Genomic DNA, 27,726 nt, shown 5'->3' with positions numbered 1-27,726 from the left:
TGCTCCCGGTCATCCGCCCTGGCCGCTCTGACCGTCCCTGAAACCGTTCCTGGATAGTAGCCACCATAAGTCAGGTAAAACACCTGCTGTACACCGGGTCCCGCCATTCCGTTGCGGGCAGGAGAGCATCAGCTTCTCCTCGCGCGTTATGCTCCTGAACTGCCTCACATCCTCTACGTCACACCACCTACTTTCAAGAGGCCCAGCCTACTGGCCCCTGTACGACTCCTCCACTTGGCCTCCATGGGGGTCACAGAACCCTTCCTCAATTTTTTCTTCCGGGTTCTTCTTTCTTTTGCAATAACTTACAACAGTCTCTCCTAAATCATAGTCAAAAAGCAATGTGTCTGTAAAAATTAAAATTGAAAAATAACCACCATACACTTTCTCCAATTTTTTGGGCTTAAACGGTTGCTTCAAAGGCTTCAAAGCACACCATATACAATACCTTGGGGTGTCAACTTTTCAAATATATGCACATTCATGGAAAACAAATAAATTGGGGTATGTTAAAAGACCCCCCAAAAAGACGATAGGCAAAGAAAATATGTTAAATGTGAAAAGAAATCACAAACGCATGTCAGACATTTGGCATTGCACCCCCCCAAACAAGCCACCAAACCTATGCATAGGTGGTATCACTGAACTCAGGAGATGTTGGTGACCACATATTGGTGTCTTCTTTGGTAGTAGCACATAACAGGAGCTGTGAATCCATGTCTAAAGTACAATGTATGTGAACAATAACACAAAAATATGAATGCCCAATAGTTTGACAAAGACTAGTGGTTAAATTAGTGCATGGAAAGTGTTAAAATACCTGCATTTGAAATACCCTAGGAAGTCTACTTTTCAAAAATATATGGTTTGATTGAGGTAAATTACATTGGCCGGCTTCAGAAATGTCTTAAATAGGACATGGGTGCATGGGATGTGAAAATTCAAAGTGGAAAAAATGGAATGGGCTTCCTAAAAATAAGGCCTTTTAGCCCCCAGAGAACCCAACACACCTATACATGGGTGGTATCACTGTACTCAGGAGAGGTTGTTGAACACATATTGAGGTGTTTTTAGGCAGTAACACATAACAGGAACTGAAAATCCATGCCTAAAGTACAATGTGTGTGAAAAATAACACAAAAAAATGACTACCCAAAAGTTTGACAAAGACTGGTGGTTGAATTAGTGCATGGAAAGTGTTAAAATATCAGCATTTGAAAAACCCTAGGGTGTCTACTTTTCAAAAATATATGGTTTGATGGGGGTAAATTCCATTGGCCAGCTTCAGAAATGTCCCAAATAGGACAGGGGTGCATGATGACCGATGTGAAAATTCCAAGTTGAAAAACTGGAATGCGCTACCTAAAAATAAGGCCTTTTAGCCCCCAGAGAACCCGACACACCTATACATGGGTGGTATTACTGTACTCAGGAGATGTTGTTGAACACATATTGAGGTGTTTTTTGTCAGTAACACATAACAGGAACTGAAAATACATGCCTAAAGTACAATGTGTGTGAAAAATAACACAAAAAAATGACTACCCAAAAGTTTGACAAAGACTAGTGGTTGAATTAGTGCATGGAAAGTGTTAAAATACCAGCATTTTAAATACCCTAGGGTGTCTACTTTTCAAAAATATATGGTTTGATGGGGGTAAATTCCATTGGCCAGCTTCAGAAATGTCCCAAATAGGACATGAGTGCATGATGACCGATGTGAAAATTCCAAGTTGAAAAACTGGAATGCGCTACCTAAAAATAAGGCCATTTAGCCCCCAGAGAACCCGACACTCCTATACATAGGTGGTATCACTGTACTCAGGAGATGTTGTTAAACACATATTGAGGTGGTTTTTGGCAGTAACACATAACAGGAACTGAAAATACATGCCTAAAGTACAATGTGTGTGAAAAATAACACAAAAAAATGACTACCCAAAACTTTGACAAAGACTAGTGGTTGAATTAGTGCATGGAAAGTGTTAAAATACCAGCATTTTAAATACCCTAGGGTGTCTACTTTTCAAAAATATATGGCTTGATGGGGTTAAATTCCATTGGCCAGCTTCAGAAATGTCCCAAATAGGACATGGGTGCATGATGACCGATGTGAAAATTCCAAGTTGAAAAACTGGAATGCGCTACCTAAAAATAAGGCCATTTAGCCCCCAGAGAACCCGACACACCTATACATAGGTGGTATCACTGTACTCAGGAGATGTTGTTGAACACATATTGAGGTGGTTTTTGGCAGTAACACATAACAGGAACTGAAAATACATGCCTAAAGTACAATGTGTGTGAAAAATAACACAAAAAAATGACTACCCAAAAGTTTGACAAAGACTAGTGGTTGAATTAGTGCATGGAAAGTGTTAAAATACAAGCATTTGAAATACCCTAGGGTGTCTACTTTTAAAAAATATATGGTTTGATGGGGGTAAATTCCATTGGCCAGCTTCAGAAATGGCCCAAATAGGACATGGGTGCATGATGACCGATGTGAAAATTCCAAGTTGAAAAACTGGAATGCGCTACCTAAAAATAAGGCCATTTAGCCCCCAGAGAACCCGACACACCTATACATAGGTGGTATCACTGTACTCAGGAGATGTTGTTGAACACATATTGAGGTGTTTTTTGGCAGTAACACATAACAGGAACTGAAAATACATGCCTAAAGTACAATGTGTTTGAAAAATAACACAAAAAAATGACTACCCAAACGTTTGACAAAGACTAGTGGTTGAATTAGTGCATGGAAAGTGTTAAAATACCAGCATTTGAAATACCCTAGGGTGTCTACTTTTCAAAAATATAAGGTTTGATGGGGGTAAATTCCATTGGCCAGCTTCAGAAATGTCCCAAATAGGACATGGGTGCATGATGACCGATGTGAAAATTCCAAGTTGAAAAACTGGAATGCGCTACCTAAAAATAAGGCCATTTAGCCCCCAGAGAACCCGACACACCTATACATAGGTGGTATCACTGTACTCAGGAGATATTGTTGAACACATATTGAGGTGGTTTTTGGCAGTAACACATAACAGGAACTGAAAATACATGCCTAAAGTACAATGTGTGTGAAAAATAACACAAAAAAATGACTACCCAAAAGTTTGACAAAGACTAGTGGTTGAATTAGTGCATGGAAAGTGTTAAAATACGAGCATTTGAAATACCCTAGGGTGTCTACTTTTCAAAAATATATGGTTTGATGGGGGTAAATTCCATTGGCCAGCTTCAGAAATGTCCCAAATAGGACATGGGTGCATGATGACCGATGTGAAAATTCCAAGTTGAAAAACTGGAATGCGCTACCTAAAAATAAGGCCATTTAGCCCCCAGAGAACCCGACACACCTATACTTAGGTGGTGTCACTGTACTCAGGAGATGTTGTTGAACACATATTGAGGTGTTTTTTTGGCAGTAACACATAACAGGAACTGAAAATCCATGCATAAAATACAATGTGTGTGAAAAATAACACAAAAAAATAACTACCCTAAAGTTTGACAAAGACTAGTGGTTGAATTAGTGCATGGAAAGTGTTAAAATACCAGCATTTTAAATACCCTAGGGTGTCTACGTTTCAAAAATATATGGTTTGATGGGGGTAAATTCCATTGGCCAGCTTCAGAAATGTCCCAAATAGGACATGGGTACATGATGACCGATGTGAAAATTCCAAGTTGAAAAACTGGAATGCGCTCTCTAAAAATAAGGGCTTTTAGCCCACAGAGAACCCGACACACCTATACATGGGTGGTATCACTGTACCCAGGAGATGCTACTGAAGACATATTAGGGTGTTATTTGGCAGTAACCCTTACCATTTTATCAGTAAATGTATTCTTAAATTGCTATTTGTCAAAAAATCAAATTATTTTTTTTCCCCAAAAAACTTTGGCATAGATTGGTGGTAAAATGGTTGCATGAAGGAGCATGGTCGCAAAGTTTTAGAGCTCCGATAGTGATCAGCCAGATAGGGGCCCAACCTGGGGGAAAATCTTATGCAATTCAGCTAAAGGGCATCAAAACAAACCCCGACTAGCACAGGAGGCAAGCGACCACAGTGACAGTCGTGTTATCAGGCAGAAATGCCCTTTTATCTGTAGCGGCAGAGAACGGGGCCTAGCTGGGCACAGAAAAGCCTACCTAAAGTTGGAACAACAGAGCTGCAGGTGAACAACGCATGGCGCTAAGCTGGACATAAGCAGTGTGCGATCACTCTCACTAAGCAAGACGACACAAGACACCATAAAGGCCCACAGAACCTGAGCACACAAAGCTTAGAACACAGAGTACACCATAACGGATCCCGCAAAGACGCCATAAAAGGTACGTCACTTACACACAACGCTGAAACAGAATTGAGCGCCTTACATAAAAATCCCTGAAGTACAACTTAAGACTTTATCTGAACATAACACAGCTTGACAAGGCTACAGAATAAGCCAAAAGGGAATCCCAAACACGCTATACCACAGAATAATTGCAGTCACGCTATCATGGCGGCCAGAAATAAAAACAAAAACGACAAACAAAAACCGGCAACCCCAGGAGCAGGGAAACTTAACTCATTCTTCAAATTGACTGACACAGGGGGAGATTTAGAACCACCATATACCCACACTGAAGTCGATATGCAAGAGAGAACACAGTCTTCAGATGGAAGCAATTCACCCATAACAAAAGCGGACCTCTGCTCTCTTCCTACTAAACAAGATCTGCCACATTTATGTTACAGGTTAACAAAGCCATTAAAGATGGGTTGGCAGACATCAAGAGAGACATAAATGCACTGGAAATAGAGTACAACAATTAGAGGAACAGACATAGGAAACTGTTATGACGACAGACACAATGGCCTTAGAATTGCAGCAACAAAACTCCACTATTCTTCAGTTACAGGCACAACTTGAAGATTTAAACAATAGAGGCCGGCGCCAAAATCTCCGTATCAGAGGGGTGCCAGAAAAAATTCTCCCTGCACAACTGCAATCATATGCTCAGAATTTGTTCCGGTTTCTGTTGGAGTCAGGAAATAATGACACAGTCACTATAGACAGAATACATAGAGCCCTTAGGGCGAAGCCTTCAGACACAGCACCACCACGGGACATTGTCCTTTGTTGCCACAAGTTTACAGATAAGGAGAGGATTCTACAAGCAGCAAGGAAAAGGCCATCCATTACATTCGGCGAGGACAGGCTTCAAATATATGCAGATCTAAGCCCAATGACATTAGCAAAACGCAAAGAGGCACGATACCTCACTCTGCATCTGACTGAGCTAGGGATCCCATACAGATGGGGCTTCCCTTTTTCAATAAAAGTGGTCAAGGAAGATAAAACGTATGTTTATAAGGAACCTGAGGATATTGACCAATTCTGCAAGCACCTGGAAATCCCTCAACCTTCCTTGCCAAAATTACGGGACAACAAAGATGAACAAAGGGCAACTCTCCCACCGCACCCTCAATGTCCAAAATGGGTGACAATACCCAAGAAAAGGAAAAATGGCCGGTGACAGGTGATAGTGAAGAGAATGCAGAAGCCTAGACCACCTGATAAGATCTGGACTCTTTTTAGATGAAAACCAATGGACACTCTTATGTGGTATAGTATAGCACAGCCTAGTTAGAGAAAGATACATGGGACATATCCCACTATCCCCAAACAAAGCCCTTATTACCACCCCCTCCCCCGGGGGGCTGGCCGTCTGGTAGATTACTGGCAAATTTACTGCCTTTCACCCCCTTACCCCCTTTCTCCGCTTTTCTCCTTCCGCCTTTTCTTGTCCCCACCTTTCCCTCCTCTCACTTTCCCCCAGAACTTCCATATAACAAGGAACTCTAACACCTGATAACATGTAAGTGTTGAGCAATAATAATAAAGCTTTTGAAAAAAAAAAAAAAAAATGGTTGCATGAAAAAAGTCAAAATACCCCAAGTTCAATACCTTAGGTTGTCTTCTTTTAAAAAATATATACATTTGAAGGGTTATTCAGGGATTCCTGACAGATATTGGTGTTAATATGTAACTATCGCCAATTTTGAAAAAACATGGTTTTGAAATAGCAAAGTGCTACTTGTACTTATTGCCCTATAACTTGCAAAAAAAGCAAAGAACATGTAAACATTGGGTATTTCTAAACTCAAGACAAAATTTAGAAACTGTTTAGCATTGGTATTTTATGGTGGTTGTAGATGTGTTAGAGATTTTGGGGCTCAAAGTTAGAAAAAGTGTGTTTTTTTTTATTTTTTCCTAATATTTTATAATTTTTTTATAGTAAATTATTAGATATGATGAAAATAATGGTATCTTTAGAACGTCCATTTAATGGCGAGAAAAACGGTATATAATATGTGTGGGTACAGTAAATGAGTAAGAGGAAAATAACAGTTAAACACAAACATCGCAGAAATGCAAAAATAGCCTTGGTCCCAGATGGTCAACAAATTGAAAAGTGGTCTGGTCACTAAGGGGTTAAACTCTCTCCCCCCCTCTCTTTTGAGCTCTCTCTCCCCCCCTCTCTTTTGAGCTCTCTCTCCCCCCTCTCTTTTGAGCTCTCTTTCTCCCCCCACTCTTTTGCGCTCTCTCCCCCCTCTTTTTTGCGCTCTCTCCCCCTCTCTTTTGTGCTGTCTCCCACTTGTGCTCTCTCCCCCTCTTTTTTGCGCTCTCTCCCCCTCTCTTTTGTGCTCTCTCCCCCTCTCTTTTGCGCTCTCTCTCTCTCTCCCTCTTTTGCGCTCTCTCTCCCTCTTTTGCGGTCTCTCTCTCCCTCTTTTGCACTCTCTCTCCCTCTTTTGCTCTCTCTCTCCCTCTTTTGCACTCTGTCTCCCCCTTCTCTTTTGCGCTCTCTCCCCCCTCTTTTGTGCTCTCTTTTAAACTCTCCCCCCTCTCTTTTGCTCTCTCCCCCTCTCTTTTGTGCGCTCTCTCTCCCCCCCCCTCTCATTTGCGCGCTCTCTCCCCCTCTCTTTTGAGCTCTTTCTCTCCCCCTCTTTTGTGCCCTCTCTCTCCCCCTCTCTTGCACTCTCTCCCCCTCTCTTGCGCTCTCTCCCCCTCTCTTTTGCGCTCTCTCTCTCTCTCCCTCTTTTGCGCTCTCCCTCCCACCTCTCTTTTAAGCTCTCTCTACCCCCTCTCTTTTGAGCTCTCTCTCTCCCCCTCTCTTTTGAGCTCTCTCTCCCCCCTCTCTCTCCCACTCTCTTGCGCTCTCTCTCCCTCTTTTGCTCTTCCCCCCTCTTCTGCTCACTTTCTTTCTAAATTCTTTCCTTCCTTCCTCTGTTTTGGTCTCTCCCGCTGGCCACGCCCCTCCCGCGCGCTCCCGCGAGGCCACGCCCCCTAGTCACGCCCCCTCATCACGCCCGTCACGCCCGCCGGCCACGCCCCCACCAGGCAGCTTCTGCAGTGCGCACTACTCTGCAGCTGAAGGCCAGGTGTGTTTGTCCGCGTGCAGTCTCTACTGCGCATGACGGCTTCAGACAAACACACTTGGCCTTTTATAATATAGGATGAGAGAGCTCAGTACCACTAGGTATATACACAGCTACCTCTAGGTCTATACACTTTATATATAGTAATGAGACAGCTCAGTACTACTAGGTATATACACAGCTACCTCTAGGTCTATACACTTTATATATAGTAATGAGACGGCTCAGTACCACTAGGCATATACACAGCTACCTCTAGGTCTATACACTTTATATATAGTAATGAGACAGCTTAGTACCACTAAGTATATACTCAGCTACCTCTAGGTATATACACTTTATATATAGTAATAAGACAGCTCAGTACCACTAGGTATATACACAGCTACCTCTAGGTCTGTACACTTTATATATAGTAATGTGAGAGCTCAGTACCACCAGGTATATACACAGCTACCTCTAGGTCTATACACTTTATATATAGTAAAGAGAGAGCTCAGTACCACTAGGTATATACACAGCTACCTCTAGGTCTATACACATTATATATAGTAATGAGACAGCTCAGTACCACTAGGTATATACACAGCTACCTTTAGGTCTATACACTTCATATATAGTAATGATAGAGCTCAGTACCACTAGGTATATACACAGCTACCTCTAGGTCTATACACTTTATATATAGTAATGAGACAGCTCAGTACCACTAGGTATATACACTGCTACCTCTAGGTCTATACACTTTATATATAGTAATGAGACAGCTCAGTACCACTAGGTATATACACAGCTACCTCTAGGTCTATACACTTTATATATAGTAATGAGAGAGTTCAGTACCACTATTTGTATACACTGCTACCTCTAGGTCTATACACTTTATATATAGTAATGAGAGAGTTCAGTACCACTAGGTGTATACACTGCTACCTCTAGGTCTATACACTTTATATATAGTAATGAGAGAACTCAGTACCACTAGGTATATACACTGCTACCTCTAGGGAAGCACAAATGCCTACTTAGGGGAGAACGTATAAAACGTAGAGCCCAAATGAGATGCACCCAAAGGACAACTTATGACGACCTCACTACCAAACTCTCTAATTTAGATCTTCTTCACAAACAATCCCCATCAGATGTAGATATCTTAACAGAAATAACAAACACTAGACAAACCTTTGATGACTTTTTACAAATATAGTACCATAATCTTTCAAGCAAGACTAATAGCTTATTCCACTACCAGAACAATAGAGGTGGTAAATACTTGGCAAGAGCCCTTAATAAAGGAAACTCAAGTCACATATTTATGAATTAAGACCCCCCTAATAAACCACCACAAACTACTACCCCCGACATCCTACAGGCGTTCTATTCTTACTATTCAAATTGGTACCATATAACCCCAAATGCTGAGCCCTCCCAACTTCAAAATAAATTAGCCCACTACATTCAGAAATTCCCCCTACCTACACTGACAAACCCCCAATTGGAACAGCTTAACTCTCCCTTCTCTATCCCAGAAATCCTAAACGCCTTTCAATCACTTAAACATGGAAAAAGCCCAGGGCCAGATGGGTTTTCCACGAAATACTACAAAGTTTTCCAAGACAGCTTGGCTCCACACCTAGCCGTGATCTTCAACGAAATGGCTCAGGGAGCCAAATTCCCGCTCTCTATGCTAGAGGCACATATGGTGGTACTGCCCAAATCTGGCAGACCAGCTAATGACCCCTCAAATTTCCGCCCCATCTCCCTACTAAACGTAGATGTTAAGCTATATGCCAAAATCATTGCCACCCGCCAGAATCCTCCCAAACCTGATTCACCTTAACCAAGTAGGATTCACCCCACATAGAGAGGCTAGGGACACTACTACTAAAATATTTAATCTCATAGAATACGCAACAGCTCACCATATACCTTCAGTAATCCTTTCTATGGATGCTGAAAAAGCATTTGACCCCCTGAACTGGTCCTTCCTCAAACACACTCTTTTAAGATTTAGCTTTAACACTGAGTTTTCTAATAAAATATTTACCCTATATAACAAGCCCACAGCCAAAATTAGACTGAATGACTCCCTATACGAACCTTTTCAAATTAACAATTGTACCCGTCAAGGCTGCCCTCTATCTCCTACCTTGTTCATTTTAGCAATGTAAGTCTTGGCAACATATATTAGACATACACCGGAAATAAAAGGCATAGTTGTAGACCAAACCGAATTCAAGACTTCTTTATATGCGGACAACGTCATTCTCACCTTAACTGACCTAGCAACTTCTGTACCATCACTCATGTCAACATTCCGAGAATATGGCGAGATGTCATTCTTTCGCATTAACTACTCAAAGTCAGAATTTATCAACATAGGCACACCACAATAAGATCTGCAACTACTCACAACATATCAATTTAAACAACAAATAGTAGCTCTTAAATACCTAGGTGTTTATGTTTCCCCCTTTCCACAAAAAGTAATCCCTTTAATTTTTGAACCCCTCAAAAAACATATAATCTCTACCCTAACATAATGGAAACACAGAGCCTTATCCTGGTTAGGTAGAGTTCATTCTGTAAAGATGATTATTCTCCCGAAAATTCTGTATCCCCTCCAAACACTCCCTATCTCTGACAAGCTTATATACCAACTCCAAAAAATAATAAACTCTTTCATCTGGAAACATAAATGTCCGAGAATTGACACCCATACTTTATATCACGATAAACTACATGGCAGTATAGGAGCCTCGAATATCCAGCTCTACCAACACGCAACTTTCATGTCAAGAATAGTAGACTGGTACAAACATGTAGACCACAAGGAATGGGTAACCATAGAATCCGCAATCTGCGGTGGTATCCCGTTGGTGGGACAGTGTTGGTCATCGGATACCCGAGGCTGTGTTGAACATGGTAAATCTTCTTGGCCCACTACAGTCCAAGAAACACTTAAGACATAGGATAAGATATTAAGGTCATACAAGTCAATCTCGACACCGCAATCTCCTTTGACTCCACTCCTCCATGACATTAAGTCCCTTACTCAACTTCAAACACACACCCAGCACGCTCTTAAAATGCAACAAGCTCTACCCTGGTATATTACCCTTCAAAACGGCAAGCTAAAAACTAAACAGGAAATCCTAGATATTCTGAACCTTGATCATAATAATTGGTTGGTATACCTTCACCATAGCCTACAGACCCACCCAAACAAACCCAACATTTCTAGGCCTATGACACCATTTGAGTCTATGTGCTATACACCTCTACCACATAGGGGCACCCTATCTCTATCCTATAAAATGCTCCTCTCTCATCAGTCTATACAGCCACCAACATATGTTACTAGATGGGAGTCAGAATTGAACGACCATCAACCAACTAAGACCTGGAATAGAATATACAGACAAATGAGCTCCTCAACCTCATCTATGCAGGTCAATGAAATGAACATTAAACTGCTCTGCAGATGGCATTATACTCCTGATAAACTGGGAAAAATGATACCTGGCTGTGATGCAAGGTGTTGGAGGGGTTGCGAACACAGAGGCACATTCACACACATCTGGTGGACATGTCCGCCTGCGCAACAATACTGGTCAGACATTAATAAAGAAATAGAGAAGGTGCTAGGTTCGCTTATCCCTTTTACACCATGGACATTCCTGTTCAATATACCTCTACCTATATGCTGCACATATAGACTTAAACTCTTGACATTAATGATCAGTGCGGCTATAAGTTATATTCCATATATTTGGAAAAAGCCCACTTTACCAACTGTCCACTTCTGGAGAGAAAGGGTCGATGTGGCCTTAAACTTGGAACAATATCACTATTTCAAAACAAGAAAACTAGATGACTTCCATGCTATTCGTTTCATTTGGGAGGAGTACCACCTCTCCCTGACACCCTTAGACGCTAACACATAGCCCAATAGGGAGACTATTACTGCTACTTCTAAGGAAACCCCCTCCTTCCATTTCATCTCCAACTACAATAATGTTGAAAGTTTATACTACACCTCAACACATTACATACATTATACAGAGATGTGCATTACACGCTATGTAATGTTCTGAAAGGTTCTGAAGCATGCTACTATGTTATCTAAGAAGTTTAATGTAATCAGTTTATTTTTATTTATTTTTTTGTTGGTTATGTATTTTCACTGGAATGTTACTGCCTTTATCTGAAAACCCTCGGACTCATTGACTTGGACTAAGAAAGGATCTATTTTAATGGACTTATAGTAATACTTACCCAATTATTCAAGTTGTTGGGCAAAATTTTGTTGAACTCTCTTATGTATCAATGTTTATTTGTAGAACAGTGGTATGTAACATGTATATTGTTTTCTTACAATAAAGCTTTATAAAACTAAAAAAAAAAAAAAAGTTACACAAAAACAAATAAAAAATGCATTAAAAGGTACAGTAACACTCATAATAACGCTATCTAATAAAAAATATTGCGTAAAAAAGTTATAAAGGCTCAAAGATATGAGAGCTCAGATGGCAAAGGGCTTTAACATTAAGAAACATACTTAAACATGTCAAAAGATATGCATATATATATTTATTTATGTATTTATTTTTGTATATATATATATATATATATATATATATATATATGTATTTACAGACATATATAAACACGAATATATATCTACACATATATAGACCTATATAGAAGTGCATTGGAGCCCTTTGCTGTTAAGTAGATATTTAATACATGTTTTAACTTTGTATTTACTGTAAATATTTCACATTCCAATTATCTATAAGTATCAGAATATGCTCAATGTATTTCTAAATAGATATTCCTATATATACAGTATATCTGTATGGGAAGAAACAAGCGCAACCCAGATTCAAGGTAATAAATCACTTTATTAAAAGCCCTACTGCACAACAATATGCACTTACAGAAGGGAAGTAAAAATGTGCCTTTAAATGAAGTTTAAAAAGGACTCCTCGGCTCGTACAACCTCAATGCACGTATTAGTCTGGCCCAGAATCCTTAGATAAGCAGTTCATAAACAGGAAAAACCACAAACACCCGCAGGTAAGCGTGATGAGTGCTAGTTCAACAGACTGGTTTCTCTGAACATTTACTGGTACCCCAACGTGTTTCCTCTGCATTACGCAGACTTTTTCAAGAGGATTTTCTGTTACAGGATTCGGGGCCAGACTAATACGTGCATTGAGGTTGTACGAGCCAAGGAATCCTTTTTTAAACTTCATTTAAAGGCACATTTTTACTTCCCTTCTGTGAGTGCATATTGTTGTGCAGTAGGGCTTTTAATAAAGTGATTTATTACCATGAATCTGGGTTGCGCTTGTTTCTTCCCATACAGATTTCCTGCAACCAGAAGACGCCGACAACACGTCATTCATCTAAGCAGCACTCTGACAAATTCTACCGTTAAAAGGAAGTGTGCCAAGTAAAACGCAAGATTGTGGGAAGAAGGTCACAGTATTATCAAAGAAACAGACACCCAATTACTTCCCAAACCTTCTGAGACTTGTCCTTCTCATTATTCGTTGTCTCTTACTACAAAGCCTGGACTATGGATTGGTGACTATAACGATATTGGCCTATTAAGCCTTAAGGATTTTTTTTATCACCGATTTCAGGTTCACCATATTGTGTTTGATTAATTTTTCTCCTTTTTCTGCAGTTCGTTAACCCACTCATTGTTATACGGCCTATAGAAGTGTATTGCCTTTATATATTTTTAATTCAGTGTGGGTTAACAAGCTCTTTCTGTGTGAGAATCCACCTTCCATTCCAGTGCTGTTAATTAGTTTTATAGTCCTATATATATATATCAGGGATCAAGTCCTACAAAAAAAGTGTGGGAACTCACCAAGACTTCAACCCCCTCACAATTAATATTGTTTTATACACACACACACACATGGTATTTATATGTATATAATCTATACACTTTGGTTAATGAAAGCAATAGTCCTTAAGGTGGAATAGTCCTATTTCTGCTGAGGGGAGCTAAATAACCTCAGAGCAAGTCACACAGAAATGTAAGCACCATGTGTTCCACACAGTGCAGGGTGATCACACAGCAGGAACGCTGACAGGCTTGCATTAAAGGGATACTAAACCCAAATGTTTTCTTTTATGATTCGGATAGAGCATGCAACGTTCTAATGGACTCCTATTATCAATTTATCTTCGTTCTCTTGGTATCTATATTTGAAAAAGCAGGAATGAAAGTTTAGGAGCCGGCCCATTTTTGGTTCAACACCCTAGATAGTGCTTGCTGATTGGTGGCTACATTTAGTAATTATGTACTGATCTATTTCAGGAATGGCTTTTGCAAATGGCGAGTGCTGGAAGCAAATGCGAACATTTGCCCTTAAGACCCTGAGGGAATTTGGACTTGGGAAGAAGAGCACAGAGGTGAAGATTCAGGAGGAGGCGCAGAATCTGGTGAAGGAAATCTCAAAATTAAATGGTCAGTTCCAGACAATTAAAAACAGTGACATTGCCTTCTCTCCAACTTGATTCGCTTTTTTTTTTGTCATAACAACATATTCCTCATAAGAATAATGTAATGTAAAAATCACAAAAAAGTTATACCAATATAATATAACACTTATTTATAACATAAAGTGCATATAAAAACAATTAAAAAGAGGATACAATGTCCAACATCATAAAACCAATAATTGGCTTTTTCTCTCAATCTATGCAGAAATGCAGAATAGTGCATGCAATCAAGTTTATAATTTATAATTTTAAGCCACTTCACAGAGTATTACTCACTTTCTGGCAAACCTCAAACCAATACAGCAGTGTTATGTTTGGCACATAACCAGCCACACTCTCGGCATACGTAGAACTGTTTTAATTATTAAAAACACATACAGAACTCAAAACATCAATCACATAAGAGAATATACACGGGGTATAATAGTGTCCTATAAACCTTAAATTGGGGTCCAAAGCACCCTGTAATCCCTTCACAGTGCTGGTAAAAGAGTTCCATTAGCTATATCCGACACATGTTTCGCTTAAAGCTTTTTCAAGGATATAATCTTTCTCTCCTCTTGCCGAGTTTATAAACCCTGTATTTTGCCCTTATTTGTTTTTAAAAATTTGTACCCTCCTCTCGGTGTCCAACCCTCTTAATTCTAGTCACTCAGCACATTATTGTGTTTCACTCCTGTAATGTGTCACATCCAGTTCCTGTAATACATAATTCCTGGGTGATGCATACATACAAGACAGTGACCATTTTAGTAGTTCTATTAGCGGCAGCCATCTTTGCAGTCCATTTTTCCAGGCCGCCGTCGTATTTGTAGTCCATTTTACCATGCCGCTTCCGTATTTGTAGTCCATACAGGGCAGATTACATAATTATATCAGGTAAGGGTTATAACACAGAGTGAAAAATGACAAATATATATTTATATATTTATATATATATATATATATATATATATATTTATATTTACATACATAGACACACACACAGATGATTTAAAAACTTTAAAAAACATTTTGTTCAAATAGTTCAAATATTTTAAACATTAAACAACTAGATATAAAAAAATATATATATAAAAATAAAAAACATAATTTATGTAAGAACTTACCTGATAAATTCATTTCTTTCATATTAGCAAGAGTCCATGAGCTAGTGACGTATGGGATATACATTCCTACCAGGAGGGGCAAAGTTTCCCAAACCTCAAAATGCCTATAAATACACCCCTCACCACACCCACAATTCAGTTTAACGAATAGCCAAGAAGTGGGGTTATAAGAAAGGAACGAAAGCATCAGAAATAAGGAATTGGAATAATTGTGCTTTATATAAAAAAATCATAACCACCACAAAAAGGGTGGGTCTCATGGACTCTTGCTAATATGAAAGAAATTAATTTATCAGGTAAGTTCTTACATAAATTATGTTTTCTTTCATGTAATTAGCAAGAGTCCATGAGCTAGTGACATATGGGATAGCAGATACCCAAGATGTGGAACTTCCAGGCAAGAGTCACTAGAGAGGGAGGGATAAAATAAAGACAGCCAATTCCGCTGAAAAAATAATCCACAACCCAAATCAAAAGTTTTAATCTAAATGAACAAAACTGAAATCATAAGCAGAAGAATCAAACGGAAACAGCTGCCTGAAGTACTTTTCTACCAAAAACTGCTTCAGAAGAAGAAAAAACATCAAAATGGTAGAATTTAGTAAAAGTATGCAAAGAAGACCAAGTTGCTGCTTTGCAAATCTGATCAACAGAAGCTTCATTCCTAAAAGCCCAGGAAGTAGAAACTGACCTAGTAGAATGAGCCGTAATCCTTTGAGGCGGGGACTTCCCCGACTCCACATAAGCATGATAAATCAAAGACTTTAACCAAGACGACAAAGAAATGGCAGAAGCTTTCTGACCTTTCCTGGAACCAGAAAAGATAACAAATAGACTAGAAGTCTTTCTAAAATCTTTAGTAGCTTCAACATAATATTTCAAAGCTCTTACTACATCCAAAGAATGTAAAGATCTCTCCTTAGAATTCTTAGGATTAGGGCACAATGAAGGAACAACAATTTCTCTACTAATGTTGTTAGAATTCACAACCTTAGGTAAAAATTGAAATGAAGTCTGCAACACTGCCTTATCCTGATGAAAAATCAGAAAAGGAGATTCACAAGAAAGAGCAGATAACTCAGAAACTCTTCTAGCAGAAGAGATGGCCAAAAGGAACACAACTTTCCAAGAAAGTAATTTAATATCCAGAGAATGCATAGGTTCAAACGGAGGAGCCTGTAAAGCCCTCAGAACCAAATTAAGACTCCAAGGAGGAGAGATTGACTTAATGACAGGCTTGATACGAACCAAAGCCTGCACAAAACAATGAATATCAGGAAGATTAGCAATCTTTCTGTGAAAAAGAACAGAAAGAGCAGAGATTTGTCCTTTCAAAGGACTTGCAGATAAACCTTTATCCAAACCATCCTGAAGAAACTGTAAAATTCTAGGAATTCTAAAAGAATGCCAGGAGAACTTATGAGAAGAACACCAAGAAATGTAAGTCTTCCAGACTCGATAATAAATCTTCCTAGATACAGATTTACGAGCCTGTAACATAGTATTAATTATTGAGTCAGAGAAACCTCTATGACTAAGAATCAAGCGTTCAATTTCCATACCTTCAAATTTAATTATTTGAGATCCTGATAGAAAAATGGGCCTTGAGATAGAAGGTCTGGTCTTAACGGAAGTGTCCAAGGTTGGCAACTGGCCATCCGAATGAGATCCGCATACCAAAACCTGTGAGGCCATGCTGGAGCTACCAGCAGTACAAACAAACGTTCCATTAGAATTTTGGAAATCACTCTTGGAAGAAGAACTAGAGGCAGAAAGATATAGGCAGGATGATAATTCCAAGCAAGCGACAACGCGTCCACTGCTTCCGCCTGAGGATCCTTGGATCTGGACAGATACCTGGGAAGTTTTTTGTTTAGATGAGAGGCCATCAGATCTATTTCTGGAAATCCCCAGATTTGAACAATCTGAAGAAATACCTCTGGGTGAAGAGACCATTCGCCCCGGATGTAACGTCTGGCGACTGAGATAATCCGCTTCCCAATTGTCTACACCTGGGATGTGAACCGCAGAAATTAGACAGGAGCTGGATTCCGCCCATACAAGTATCCAAGATACTTCTTTCATAGCTTGAGGACTGTGAGTCCCACCTTGATGATTGACATACGCCACGGTTGGGACATTGTCCGTCTGAAAACAAATAAACGACTTTCTCTTCAGAAGAGGCCAGAACTGAAGAGCTCTGAAAATCGCATGGAGTTCCAAAATGTTGATTGGTAATCTCGCCTCCTGAGATTCCCAAACCCCCTGCGCTGTCAGAGATCCCCATACAGCTCCCCAACCTGAAAGACTCGCATTTGTTGAGATCACAGTCCAGGTTGGGCGAACAAAAGAGGCCCCTTGAATTAAACGATGGTGATCCAACCACCAAGTCAGAGAAGACCGAACATTGGGATTTAAGGATATTATTTGTGATATCCTTGTATAATCCCTGCACCACTGGTTCAGCATACAAAGCTGAAGAGGTCTCATGTGAAAACGAGCAAAGGGGATCACGTCCGATGCAGCAGTCATGAGACCTAGAATTTCCATGCAAAAAGCTACCGAAGGGAATGATTGAGACTGAAGAGTTCAACAAGCTGAAACCAACTTCAGACGTCTCTTTTCTGTTAGAGACAAAGTCATGGACACTGAATCTATTTGAAAGCCCAGAAAGGTTACCTTTGTCTGAGGAATCAAAGAACTCTTTGGTAAATTGATCCTCCAACCATGTTCTTGAAGAAACAACACAAGTTGATTCGTATGAGATTCTGCAGAATGTAAAGACTGAGCAAGTACCAAGATATTGTCCAAATAAGGAAATACCGCAATACCCTGTTCTCTGATTACAGAGAGAAGGGCACCGAGAACCTTTGAAAAGATCCTTAGAGCTGTTGCTAGGCCAAACGGAAGGGCAACAAACTGGTAATGCTTGTCTAGAAAAGAGAATCTCAGAAACTGATAGTGATCTGGATGAATTGGAATATGAAGATATGCATCCTGTAAATCTATTGTGGACATATAATGCCCTTGCTGAACAAAAGGCAGAATAGTCCTTATAGTCACCATTTTGAATGTTGGTATTCTTACATAATGATTCAATATTTTTAGATCCAGAACTGGTCTGAAGGAATTCTCCTTCTTTGGTACAATGAATAGATTTGAGTAAAACCCCAGACCCCGTTCCAGAACTGGAACTGGTACAATTACCCCAGCCAACTCTAGATCTGAAACACATTTCAGAAATGCCTGAGCCTTCACTGGGTTTACTGGAATGCGAGAGAGAAAAAATCTTCTCACAGGAGGTCTTATCTTGAAACCTATTCTGTATCCTTGAGAAACAATGTTCTGAATCAAAAGACTGTGAATTGAATTGATCCAAATATCTTTGAAAAATCGTAACCTGCCCTCTACCAGCTGTGCTGGAATGAGGGCCACACCTACATGCGGATTTAGGAGCTGATTTTGACTTTCTGAAAGGCTTGGATTTATTCCAGACTGGAGAAGGTTTCCAAACGGAAACCGTTCCTTTAGGGGAAGGGTCAGGCTTCTGTTCTTTATTCTGACGAAAGGAACGAAAACGATTAGCAGCCCTGTATTTACCTTTAGATTTTTTGTCCTGAGGCAAAAAAGTTCCTTTCCCCCCAGTAACAGTTGAAATAATAGAATCCAACTGTGAACCAAATAATGTATTACCTTGGAAAGAAAGAGAAAGCAAAGTTGACTTAGAGGTCATATCTGCATTCCAAGATTTAAGCCATAAAGCTCTTCTAGCTAAGATAGCTAAAGACATATACCTGACATCAATTCTAATGATATAAAAATGGCATCACAAATAAAGTTATGAGCATGTTGAAGAAGTTTAACAATGCTATAAGCATTATGGTCTGACACTTGTTGCGCTAAAGCCTCCAACCAGAAAGTTGAAGCTGCAGCAACATCAGCCAAAGAAATAGCAGGTCTAAGAAGATTACCTGAACATAAATAAGCTCTCCTTAGAAAGGATTCAAGCTTCCTGTCTAAAGGATCCTTAAAGGAAGTACTATCCGCCGTTGGAATAGTAGTACGTTTAGCAAGAATAGAAATAGCCCCATCAACTTTAGGGATTTTATCCCAAAACTCTAATCTATCAGATGGCACAGGGTACAATTTCCTAAACCTTTGAGAAGGAGAAAATGAAGTACCCAGACTATTCCATTCCCTAGAAATTACTTCTGAAATAGCATCAGGAACTGGAAAAACTTCAGGAATAACTACATGAGGTTTGAAAACCGAATTTAAACGCTTAGTAGATTTAGTATCAAGAGGACTAGACTCCTCCATATCTGAAATTAACACTTCTTTAAGTAAAGAACGAATAAACTCCATCTTAAATAAATATGAAGATTTTTCAGTGTCAATATCTGAGGCAGAATCTTCTGAACCAGATAGATCCTCATCAGAAACAGATAAGTCACAATGATGACGGTCACTTAAAAATTCATCTAAAATATGAGAAATTTTAAAAGACCTTTTACACTTACTGGAAGGAGGAATAACAGACAGAGCCTTCCTAATAGATTTAGAAACAAATTCTTTTACATTAACAGGGACATCCTGAACATTAGATGTTGAAGGAACAACAACAGGTAATGGATTATTACTAATGAAAATACAATCTGCATTAGAAAGTTTATCATGACAGTTATCACAAACAACAGCTGGAGGAACAGTTACCAAAAGTTTACAACAGATGCACTTAACTTTGGTAGAACCAGCATCAGGCAGCGTCTTTCCAGAAGTAGATTCTGATCCAGGGTCATGTTGAGACATCTTGCAATATGTAATAGAAAAAACAACATATAAAGCAAAATTATCAAATTCCTTAAATGACAGTTTTAGGAATGGGAAAAAATGCCAAATGAACAAGCCTCTAGCAACCAGAAGCAATGAAAAATGAGACTGAAAGAATGACGCCCACATTTTTTGGTGCCAAGAATGACGCCCACATTATTGGCGCCAAGTACAACGCCCATATTTTTTGCCGCCAAGTATGACTCCACATCCTGTGACGCCGAAAAAACGACGCCCACAATTTTGGTGCAAAAAAACATCTGAACGTCAAATATGACGCAACCATACGCAAATTTCCGGCGTCAATTAGGGCACCAGAAATGACAAAAAAATTTGCGCCAAAATGGTCCGCGCCAAGAATGACGCAATAAAATGAAGCATTTTCAGCCCCCGCGAGCCTAACAGCCCATAGGGAAAAAAAGACAATTGAAAAATTTCTTTTTAAGGTAATAAAAAAATATTTCATATGCATTATCCCAAATAATGAAACTGACTGTCTGAAATAAGGAATACTGATTATCCTGAATCATGGCAAATATAAGTTTAAACACATATATTTAGAACTTTACATATAAAGTGCCCAACCATAGCTTAGAGTGTCATAAAAAATAGGACTTACCCTAAGACACTCATCTACATATAGTAGACAGCCAAACCAGTACTGAAACGAGAATCAGTAGAGGTAATGGTATATAAGAGTATATCGTCGATCTGAAAAGGGAGGTAAGAGATGAATCTCTACGACCGATAACAGAGAACCTATGAAATAGATCCCGTACAAGAAGACCATTGAATTCAAATAGGCAATACTCTCTTCACATCCCTCTGACATTCACTGCACTCTGAGAGGAAAACCGGGCTCCAGCCTGCTGCGAAGCGCATATCAACGTAGAATCTAGAAACAAACTTACTTTACCACCTCCCTGGGAGGCAAAGTTTGTAAAACTGAATTGTGGGTGTGGTGAGGGGTGTATTTATAGGCATTTTGAGGTTTGGGAAACTTTGCCCCTCCTGGTAGGAATGTATATCCCATACGTCACTAGCTCATGAACTCTTGCTAATTACATGAAAGAAATGTATATATGCTTACCACTCTCTCTCTCTCTCTCTCTCTCTCTCTCTGTAATTATCAGCAATTCGATTGCTGTTTCTTTAGTCTGATTATGAGTATTCTCTGGTAAATAGTTTGTATGTATCATGTGATTAAGTCTGTCTGCTAGTGAGGAGACAGAGTCTTAATCACCTGGATTAATGTAGCCCGGAATATTCACCTCAAAATTATAAGTAGTAAGATCAGGTGATTTATATCTGGGTCCAGAGATAAGTTTGTACTATGTAAACTTTTAGATAATAAGTAACAGTTTATATAGGTTTGTGACAGATAAGTGAGGTCCCCTTTAAGGTAATACTGTGCCTTTAAATAATCCACCTTGCGGTAAAGATAAGTTCACAATGTGGAGTATAATGTTCAGCTTGCTGGCCCTTTAAATAATACACCTTGTGGTAAAGAAAAGTTCACAGTGTTAAGTTTACTGTTTCAGCTTGCTGGGCCTTTAAATAATACAACTTGCAGTAAAGATTTGTAAACAGTGTTAAGAATACTGTATCAGCTTGCTGCACTGTTAAACATTACACCATACGGTAAAGATAAGTTCACAGTCTTAACGGCAATGCTAACACTTGTATACGGAACCTGGCTCTAGCAGCTGTGTGCGTGCAGCCTCTCTGATCCTCTCTGCAGATTGCGGCCTGTGCTTGTTAAGCTGGAAGTTGTTAGAGCGGCGTGCGTGCTGCAGTTGCTACAGGTGACTTCTGCTTTAGATGAGAAGTAGCTTCAGTTGAAGGTGACAAAGCTAATCACAGAACAAGTGATACTCTGTTTTAGACAAGTAACAAGAAAGGCTGGAGAGTGAGTGGGTATCAACCTTCAATAAACCAGCAAAGGTGTATGGGAAAGGGAAAGGTTTTAAAGGAAAAGAGCCAGATAATTGATTCTTAAGGTGGTATGTGAGATGTAGTAACATAAGTTAAGGTGGAACTGAGGAGTTCATGTCACATCCCCCCCTCAAAAGAACCTCAAGGAGGTGTCAAGGCGCTGGACGATCAGGATGCCTACGGTGGAACACAGACACCAGACGGGGAGCCGATAGATTTGGATGCCGGCTCCCAGGAATCCTCAGATGAGTCATACCCCAACCAGTGGACAAGGTATTGGAGTTCACCGTGATATCTTCGGGAGTCGACTATAGAATGTACTTCGTATTCGGGGTCAGGTGTAGGAGATTCTGGAGGAGATGGAGAGACATGGGTTGAGGGATCACAGGGTTTGACAAGTGACACATGAAATGTGACATGTATACGGTAAGTTGCTGGGAGTTGTAGGGTAACAGTGACAGGGTTGCTTATAGCCACTATCGGGAAGGGTCCCACAAACAGTTTATTGAATTTCCTACAGGGTGTAGGTAATTTAAGATTTTTGGTGGCGAGCCAAACTAAGTCACCCACTTTGTAGGCGGGTTGGGGACGATGGCGTAGGTCGTAGTATCGTTTCTGGGTGGCTTGTGCTTGCTTGATGTTCTCTTGTATGACAGTATAGGTCTGTTTAATGGAGTTGACCAAGTAATTTACTTGTGGACAGGGACTGTTTGCAGGAGGTAGCGGGTGAAAACGAGGGTGCCTTCCTGAGTTGACATAAAAGGGTGAAAATCCTGTGGATGAATTAGTAGTGTTATTGAAAGAAAATTCAGCCTGGGGAAGGAGCGAAGCCCAAGAGTCGTGTTTATGGGAGCAAAAACATCTCAGGTATTGCTCCAACCATTGGTTGGTACGTTCACATAGCCCATTTGTATGCGGGTGGTACGATGTAGTCAGGTGTTGCTGAATGCCAAGAGATTGACATAGGGATCTCCAAAACTTGGATGTGAATTGCGACCCTCTGTCACTGAGAACAGATACTGGAAGGCCATGCAGTCGAACAATCTCTTTGATAAATAGATCTGCAGTCTGCTGTGCTGTAGGAAGTGAAGCTGTAGGAATGAAGTGGGCCATTCTAGAGAACAGGTCAACTACGACAAAGATGACAGTCTTGCCACAGGAGCTTGGAAGATCAACGATAAAATCCATAGAGACGTATGCCCACGGATAGTCTGGTAAGGGTATATTTTGCAGTAGGCCCAGAGGGAGTTGATGTGATGGTTTACAGGTTTGACAGGTGGAATAGGAACTTATATATTGTTTTACTGAGTGTCTCATAGAAGGCCACCAGAAGTGCCTTTGTAGAAGGTCATAGGTCTTATGTATTCCCAAATGACCAGCTAAGGAGGAATCATGAGTTATAGGTAACACTTTTGTCCGGAGAGATGGTGGTATGTAATATCTTGATTTATTACAGAGGATACCGTTTTGATCAGGGGTGAGAGGGTAAGTAGCCTTTGTTGTATCCAGTTGTTGTTGGTTCTTTAATTCAGTGCTATCAGGTGAGAGTACACCAATTATGGATGTAACGGGAACTATTGTTGAGTTGGGAGGAGCTGTGGAAGGCTTAATATCTTTTCGAGACAGAGCGTCCGCCTTACCGTTTCTTGATCCAGGTCGATATGTGATGGTGAAATTGAATCGTGAAAAGTACAAGCTCCACAAGAGCTGACGAGCTGACAAAGTACGACTAGTTTGAAGATATTGTAGGTTTTTATGGTCCGTATAAATTACTATTGGAAGTTCTGCGCCCTCCAGCAAATGTCTCCACTGGTCAAATGAAGTTTTAATTGCGAGAAGCTCCTTTTCCCCCACTGGATAGTTGCGTTCAGCAGGTGTAAGGAGTCTGGAGAAGTAACACACTGGGTGCAAAGGATCTTTTGGTAAGAGTCTCTGGGATAGAATAGATCCGATGGCGTATTCGGACGCATCCACTTCCAATACGAATTGTGCTTTGCTGTTGGGAATGTGCAGTACTGGGGAAGTAACAAATAGAGATTTAAGGAGTTCAAATGCCTTTTGAGTTTCTGGAGTCCAGATGAATGGCTTAGAGGTCCTAGTCAGGTTAGTGAGTGGCCTAGCAATGGCTGCAAAATTGCAGATAAAGCGCCTGTAAAAATTGGCGAAGCCTAAGAACCGCTGGACTTCTTTTATGTTGGAAGGTATAGGCCAAGTGGTGATGGCAGAGATTTTACTATCCTCCATAGATATCCTGCTATTGCTAATGCGATAGCCAAGAAATGATACTTCATTTACATGGAAGAGACACTTCTCTAACTTAACATACAGCTTATGTGTCTGTAATCTGGATAACACTAACCTGACGTGTTTGACATGTTCAAAGAAAGAGGAAGAATAGATAAGAATATCGTCTAGATAGACCACCAGGAAAGTGTCGAGGATGTCCCTAAAGATATCATTAATGAAATTCTGGAATGTTGCCGGAGCATTACACAACCCGAATGGCATAACTGTATATTCGAAAAGACCATACCTGGTCCTAAATGCAGTCAGCCACTCGTCTCCGGACCTTATTCTTACAAGGTTGTAGGCGCCCCTAAGATCAAGTTTAGTAAAAATAGTGGCACCTCTTAACCTCTCAATTAACTCGGGAATGAGAGGCAAAGGGTACCTGTTCTTTTTAGTACGCTTGTTTAAATTCCTGATAATCTATTATCGGACGTAAAGACCCATCCTTGTTTTTCACACAAAAAATGCCGGCACCGGCAGGGGAGGTGGAAGGGCGAATAAAACCTTTTTTTAGATTATCAGTGATATAGGTTTTTAAATGAGCCAATTCAGGTCTAGAAAGAGGATATATGTGGCCATAGGGAATGGTTGCCCCGGGAAGTAAGTCTATGGGGCAATCGTAAGGCCTATGTGGGGGCAATGACTCGGCTTCTGTTTTATTGAAGACAGCAGAGAAGTCAAGATATTGTGTAGGAATAGGAGATGAGGAAGTAGTGAACAAGTGAGTGTTTGGAAAACAAGTTGAGACACAGTAGGGAGAGGAGAATGAAATGGTGAGGGTATCCCAATGTACCACAGGTTGGTGTAGTTGAAGCCAAGTGATTCCCAGCACAATAGGGTAAATGGGAGAAGAAATAATGTCAAAGGAGATAGTTTCAGTGTGACCAGGTGGAGAGGAAACGAGTAAAGGAATAGTCTGTTGAGACACTGGACCAGATGCTAAATGCGAACCATCAATGACTTTTATAGGCAAAGGTGTGCTTTTAAACTGAAAGGGTATTTTATTTAATTCAACCAAACGTAAATCAATAAAGTTGGCGCAAGCACCTGTATCGATAATGGCGTTACACTCTATCCTGTGTCGGTCCCACTGCAAAAGCAAGGGAATGGTAAGGTAAGCTGTAGCAGTGGTTTTTGTGTGGAAACAATGTTTTATGTTATGGATCTTACCTATCTTCTGCTTTAGTAATAGAGGGCACTCCTTAACTGCATGACCAGTACCTGCGCAGTACATACATAAATTCGCAGTTCGGCGTCTAGCCTTTTCCTGCGGGGTAAGTGGACCCCTAATAAAACTGATATCCATGGGTTGGTTGGACGGTGGACCAACGGTTGGAGGAGTTGGCAGTACCCTGCGAACAGGTGCTGTAGATGGGCTTCTTTCCTGCTTCCTCTCTCTAAGGCGTCTGTCAATTGTAATCGTGAGGGCATAAAGGTCGTCAAGACGATCCGGTATACCAATCCTGGCGAGCTCATCCTTTATCTGCTCTGCAAGTCTGAGACGGTATTGGTTTTTTAGAGATACCTCATTCCAGAGGGAATCTCTAGCCCAGATTCTAAATCTGGCAATGTACTCTTCTACCGGTGCTTTAGACTGCTTTAAGTTCCTGAGTTTACTTTCTGCAGTTATTTGACAGTAGGGGTCATCGTAGAGGTCTGATAATGCCTTTAGGAAAGCATCCAGGGAATTTAGAATGGGGTCCTGGGTCTCATAAAAGGAGTCGGCCCAGGCCCTGGGTTCTCCCCTGAGATAGGAGAGTATGGTTAGAACATTGGACCTATCAGTTGCATATGTCCTAGGACGAAGGTCAAAAAGCAAGAGGCATGCATTCCTAAACTGCCTAAATGTGGAACGATCTCCAGAAAATTTCTCCGGGTAGGAGATTTGGGGTTCTGCTTGATGATCAGTTCCAGAGTTCCTATTTGACAGTGCTTCCCTTAAACAGGCTTTGAGACTCTGGTTTTCTACCTGCATCTCTCTAAAAGCCTGTGTCAGACTATCCAAACGCTGATTTAGGGTATGGATTTGTGATGTCAGGTCACTGGGCTCTATTATCAAATATAGATTTTAGGGCTGGTTTATTATGTAATGATCAGCAATTCGATTGCTGTTTCTTTAGTCTGATTATGAGTATTCTCTGGTAAATAGTTTGTATGTATCATGTGATTAAGTCTGTCTGCTAGTGAGGAGACAGAGTCTTAATCACCTGGATTAATGTAGCCCGGAATATTCACCTCAAAACTATAAGTAGTAAGATCAGGTGATTTATATCTGGGTCCAGAGATAAGTTTGTACTATGTAAACTTTTAGATAATAAGTAACAGTTTATATAGGTTTGTGACAGATAAGTGAGGTCCCCTTTAAGGTAATACTGTGCCTTTAAATAATCCACCTTGCGGTAAAGATAAGTTCACAATGTGGAGTATAATGTTCAGCTTGCTGGCCCTTTAAATAATACACCTTGTGGTAAAGAAAAGTTCACAGTGTTAAGTTTACTGTTTCAGCTTGCTGGGCCTTTAAATAATACACCTTGCAGTAAAGATTTGTAAACAGTGTTAAGAATACTGTATCAGCTTGCTGCGCTGTTAAACATTACACCATACGGTAAAGATAAGTTCACAGTCTTAACGGCAATGCTAACACTTGCATACGGAACCTGGCTCTAGCAGCTGTGTGTGTGCAGCCTCTCTGATCCTCTCTGCAGATTGCGGCCTGTGCTTGTTAAGCTGGAAGTTGTTAGAGCGGCGTGCGTGCTGCAGTTGCAACAGGTGACTTCTGCTTTAGATGAGAAGTAGCTTCAGTTGAAGGTGACAAAGCTAATCACAGAACAAGTGATACTCTGTTTTAGACAAGTAACAAGAAAGGATGGAGAGTGAGTGGGTATCAACCTTCAATAAACCAGCAAAGGTGTATGGGAAATGGAAAGCTTTTAAAGGAAAAGAGCCAGATAATTGATTCTTAAGGTGGTATATGAGATGTAGTAACATAAGTTACTCTCTCTATCTCTCTCTCTCTTTCTCTCTCTCTCTCTCTCTCTCTCTCTCTCTCTCTCTCTCTCTCTCTCTCTCTCTCTCTCTATATATATATATATATATATATATATATATATATATACAGGGAGTGCAGAATTATTAGGCAAATGAGTATTTTGACCACATCATCCTCTTTATGCATGTTGTCTTACTCCAAGCTGTATAGGCTCGAAAGCCTACTACCAATTAAGCATATTAGGTGATGTGCATCTCTGTAATGAGAAGGGGTGTGGTCTAATGACATCAGCACCCTATATCAGGTGTGCATAATTATTAAGCAACTTCCTTTCCTTTGGCAAAATGGGTCAAAAGAAGGACTTGACAGGCTCAGAAAGGTAAAAAATAGTGAGATATCTTGCAGAGGGATGCAGCACTCTTAAAATTGCAAAGCTTCTGAAGCGTGATCATCGAACAATCAAGCGTTTCATTCAAAATAGTCAACAGGGTCACAAGAAGCATGTGGAAAAACCAAGGCGCAAAATAACTGCCCATGAACTGAGAAAAGTCAAGTGTGCAGCTGCCAAGATGCCACTTGCCACCAGTTTGGCCATATTTCAGAG

At 40.2% G+C, this 27,726-nt stretch overlaps 1 pseudogene; it reads left to right on the top strand.

Annotated features, from left to right (window-relative positions):
* LOC128666875 (cytochrome P450 2G1-like) overlaps window positions 1-27,726 on the top strand; it is a 174,227-nt pseudogene that overhangs the window by 90,092 nt on the left and 56,409 nt on the right.

The sequence above is a fragment of the Bombina bombina genome, chromosome 7 (assembly GCF_027579735.1).
Source record: "Bombina bombina isolate aBomBom1 chromosome 7, aBomBom1.pri, whole genome shotgun sequence".
Taxonomy (NCBI): Eukaryota; Metazoa; Chordata; class Amphibia; order Anura; family Bombinatoridae; genus Bombina; species Bombina bombina.
The sequence above is the reverse complement of the archived record's forward strand: the minus strand, read 5'-3'. Positions and strand labels throughout refer to the sequence as shown.